Here is a 4,928-nt window from a genome sequence, read left to right on the forward strand (position 1 = left end):
ATTTTCTTTTATAATGTGTATGTTGATTGCTATAACTTACTTTCTGATAACTTATTTTGCTGTGTCTCAAAGGTTTGGATATGTTATGTTATTTTCATTTGTTTCAAGAAATTTCTTAATTTCATCCCTTATTTGATCTATCACTCAGTCAATTTTTTGTAGTATGTTGTTCAGTCTCCATATATGTCTTTTGTGTGTGTGTTTGTTTTTATTTTTATTTGAAAACTCCATTTGGTAGTTGATTCCCTAACCCAGAAAAGAGACTGAGTGGCCTCCAAGAGCTCCATAGCTTTCATTTATTCTGAACCCTCCTCTGAGAGGGGTGAAGTGCCAAGGTGGTGTCAGACAGTTTCTGAAATGTTCCTTCCTGGACCCCTGAAAGTTCACATTGCTAACAGTACCTGTAACAGCCCCTCACTGGGGCCTTCTTGGGCCAAGGCTGTTGCCAAAGTCATTCCTGCTGTATGATTTCAAAATGGAACCAAGGATGCTCTCAGACTCTTATTCCTGCTCCTTCACTCTGGTTGAGAGCTAAACAGGAGCCAGGAGCAGTTGGCCAAAGGGTAAGGGAGAAAATATTGCATTTGAGATCCTTTGGAGTCTGGAATACTCTTGAAAAGAGAGAGGTGTTCTCTTCTTGGTTTTGGTTTTGGTTTGGGGAGTGTCATATTTCCTCTTGCTGGAGTACACAGAAACAAGGGGATGTCAAATGGAGGGAAGGGTCATGACCCCAAAGGCTGCACAGTCCAGAAAGTGGGGTGAGAATCTCCTATCAAACTCTCACTGGGCCAGGATGCCTTCCTGCCTGGGGCACTAGTAAAACCAATCGCAGCAGGGCACTCCTCTGGGGCGAGGTACACGATGGTTGCTGAAGTGAAATTGATGTAGCCAGCCTTGAGAGGGCACAGGACCACGGTGTGGGAAACATTGCTAGCAGGGGCAATCCAGTCCTATTTGACATTGACCATCCCAGAGACAATGCCAAAGTCTTCTGGGTAGAAGGAATTATCGGATGATTCTAGATCCAATGCAGCACTTGAGCCAGCATCATAGATGCTGTGCTGTAAAGTAAGGTCTCAGCCCTCCAATGAATATCTGTTCAATAGTGATTTGGAGGTCAAAAGCCTTGCCCTTCCTCTGCCTGGGTGTCAGCCAATAGAGCTAACACCACAAATGCCAGCAATTTCATCCCAAAAACCTTTAAGGAACAGAAAGGAGGCCCCAGTCTTTGTCTTTATGTTCCTGTTCTTTCTTTATTGATTTCCAATTTTATGGTTTATGATCTGAGAAAATGGATTATAGGATCTCAGTGTTTTTTAATTTGTTGAGGTTTACTTCGTAGCCTAATGTGATCTATTCTAGAGTACGTACTGTGTGCACTGGAGAAGAATGTATACTGTGTTGTTGGTGGGTGGCGTGATCTCTGTAGGCCTAGGGGGTTGAGTTGGTTGAGTGGGTTGTCTAGTTCTTCTGTTTCTTTATTAAGTTTCTCTCCTGATGACCTTTGAGATTGGTGTGTTAAAGTTTCCTATTATTTTTATAGAACAGCTTATTTCTGTTTTTCTCTCTGTGAGAATTTGATTAATGTATTCTGAGGGTCTTTCCTTGTGTGCATATATGTGTATTAAGGCTATATGTCCCTGGTGTATTGTTCCTTTAATCATTATGTAGTGTCCATTCTTATCTCAAGTTATGATATTCACCTTAAAGTCTTAAAATTGAATTCTTGATCCCTCCTAGCCTGTTCTTTCCTTGTTCACTGCCATCAGGTGAATTCTGACACATACAGTAACAGCCCTACAGGACAGAGTTGAATTGCCCTTTTGGATTTCCAACACAAAATCTTTATGGGAGCAGAAAGCATAAGCTTTCTTCTGTGGAGTGGCTGGTGGGTTCAAGTGGTTGACCTTGTTGTTAGGAGCCTGATGTGTAACCTGCTATTTCATCAGGGCTCCTTGGCTTCCTTAGGTTTTTCTATCTCATTCAACCGGGTGCTCAAGCCAAACATATGGATGATCCTTGATTCTTCTTTTCCACTCCCACATACTCAATCGATCAGGAAGGTATTCTTTGCAACATGAAGCCTTGAAGTTTCCATTTCTGTCCTGTCACCAGGCCAGGCCACCATCATCTGCATAGTCTACTGCAATAACTTCCTAACTGACTTTCTTGTTTCCAACTGCTCTCCTTAGATTGGCTAGAAAAATCATTTAAAAACAAAATTCAAATCATAACATCCACACTATCCTTAAACCATTTCAATGGCTTCCTATCTCTCTTGGAATAGAATTCCTATTCACTACCTTGGCTTCCAGTGTTGTAGGGCCTTGCCCCACTCCTCACCTTCTCCCAATGTGGTCCTGCCATATCACCCTTCCTTTGCTTTCTCAATCACCCCAAGCTTGCTCCTGTAATAGGCACTTTGTACTACCCATTTCTTCTGCTGGTGCCTCTTCTCCCTTGTTTTTGCATGATTGTCTCCTTGTCATTCAGATCTGTTTAAATATCACTTCCTTGGAGATGCCTACCTTGGTCCCCTAAATCTAAAGCAGGTGTCTGCTTCTCTTTTTCACACCTTGTTTATTTGACAGGGGTTTTGGTGGCACAGAGCTTAGTTCTCAGCAGCTAACCCACAGCCACTCAGAGGAGAAAAATGTGGCAGTATACGTCTATAAAGACAACAGTCTTAGAAGTCCTATGGGGCAGTTCTACTCTGTCCCATAGGGTACTTATGAGTTGGAATTGATTCAACTGCAGTGAGGTTTTTGCTTATTCAAATGTATACTATTTACTCCTATTTACTATGTTTTTCTCACATATTTGTGTGAAGAGAGCAAGGACCTTGTCTCAATTTCATTGGAAATATTCCAACTCTTGATAACTATTGAATAGATTAATCAATTTATTTAACTGACTCAATCTGACTGTGAAGGAGGCTTGATCATCCCTTTTTTAAAGATTAAAGAAAAGGTATCAGTTGGGTCTTGCAACAAAGCAGGTGGCCCAGGAAGTCTACAGGGACTCCTAGGATTAAAAGGAGCTTGTGGTTTGGTTTTCAAGCTGAGAGAGCATTGGGTTTGTGTGTGGTAGGGGAGCACTTGCCTGTTCTTTCTCTATTGAACCAGCAAGCAATACATGCACTAACCACGTCAGCATTTACTCAGGTCTGTGTGTTTCAGAAAATGTGAGGGGAGTGGTTCCTATAGCAACAAGGACATGGACATTCAAGTCTGCTGCTCCTTCCAGCGCACAGAGTGAAGCAGGCGAAGTCTTCCTCTTCAGAAGGAAGTGCTCCTTGAAAAGGAAAAAGAACCGAGAACTATAATCTCCTCTAGCTTCCATGTGTGCTAATTCAGAAACAACAGGCAGAACCTCAAGGTTGCACTTCCAAGCCCTCCCAAGGGCATCCAAGGAATGGGAAAAAATGTGAAACCTGCCCACCTCCACCTGGCTTCTCTTAAGCCTTTATGCTCCACTGGGGCTTGCTGGTTTGTTCTGTTCTGTTAGCCAGCTCATTGCAAGTGTCAGCACCTGGCCTAGAAATCCGGGCCATCCCTCCACTTCGTGAGCCCGGAGAACCGTCATGGATAACTGTGAGGATTAGCAAGCCCCTGTTGCTCTGGAGATTCTACCCTGAGTGGAAAGAACTGGCTGAGGAACAAGGAAAGTCAGCTGTGTGACAGTGGGTAAATCCCTTAATCTCTCTGAGTCCTGGCTTCTTCGTGTTTAAAATCGGATTTTTACAGTATAGGATTGTTTTAAGCATTTAATACAAAGAAAGTACAGTGCCTGGCCAGTGGTGGCTCTCCATCAATGCTGGTTCGCTTTCTCTCAGCTCTCCACCCCATTTCCAGCAGGTGGAAAGACTGTCCCACCGACTGAAGCAAAGGATATTAGAAGAAGAGACCCTCTGGCCAGGATGGTTCAGGAAGGAGTGGCTTCCTTTGTGGTGGGGCGGAGGGGGTGTGTTGGGGGAAATCCAACCAGAGAAGCCCATGAGCGTGATCTTGGAGGTTTCAGAGAAACGCTTCTGCTGCTTTTTAAAAGACTGTTCAATCCACACACAGCCTTTGAAAAGGTTATTGGTTATTTGACATTTTCCTTAATCTTCCATTGCTTATGGATTTCACCAGAGGGCATGCAAATAAGGTTTGAAATGCTCAGAGGAGGAAGACACTGAACAGGCAGACTGCACAGAAAGGAGGCTAGAGAAGCCTCATGGCGAGCTGGGAGGATTACCAAGTCCCTTTCCACTGTCGTGTTCTGCATCTCCGCCACCATGCCTCCTTTGCATGGATAGTGAAGAGACTAGCCTGTGCATGTCTCTGTGTGTGTGTGTATGTGTGTGTGTTCATCTTTGACAACAGAACTGAGATAGCTCTTCTCCCCTCTGCCTTGCGATCAATAATACATTGCCTTTCAAACAAGCAGCAGCAAATCAGGGCAACCTGAGTCAGAGATCCTGGCTCTTGGCAGAAAATTACAGAAAGTAAGAGTAGGAGAGGAGGGATCATTTCAGCTAGATAACCCAGATAGCCCATTCAGGGGGTAGTACCGACCACAATAGATTTTTTTCTGGAATACACGTTTGAAAACGTTGTAAGATGGAAACAATGGACACTGGGAAGGTGAAGACTTGTAAGATGAAAACAATGGACACTGGGAAGGCGAAAGTAGTATTGGTTCTCATGGGGACTCTTCTTGAAAGGGACCCCAGGTACCCTGCAAAGGTTTTGCAGAATGGAAGAAGCACACCATCCTGTGTGATCATGAGGCATTGATGGGATCAGGTATCAGGTATCAAAAGATCCAAAATAAACAACTATATATATATCACTGCACATGAGGGGGGTTGGAGTGGAGACCCAAAGCCCATCTGTAGACAAGGGTTCCCCCCCCCCAAAGAAGGGTTATGAGGAAGGGATGAT

At 43.9% G+C, this 4,928-nt stretch overlaps 1 pseudogene; it reads right to left on the reverse strand.

The window, feature by feature from the left end:
- Positions 1–531: 531 nt before the first annotated feature.
- Positions 532–1,192, reverse strand: LOC101658972 (annotated as a pseudogene).
- Positions 1,193–4,928: the final 3,736 nt, after the last annotated feature.

This window comes from Echinops telfairi, unplaced genomic scaffold (assembly GCF_000313985.2).
Source record: "Echinops telfairi isolate 266 unplaced genomic scaffold, ASM31398v2 ScPeMD7_3533;HRSCAF=4204_0, whole genome shotgun sequence".
In the NCBI taxonomy this organism is placed as follows: Eukaryota; Metazoa; Chordata; class Mammalia; order Afrosoricida; family Tenrecidae; genus Echinops; species Echinops telfairi.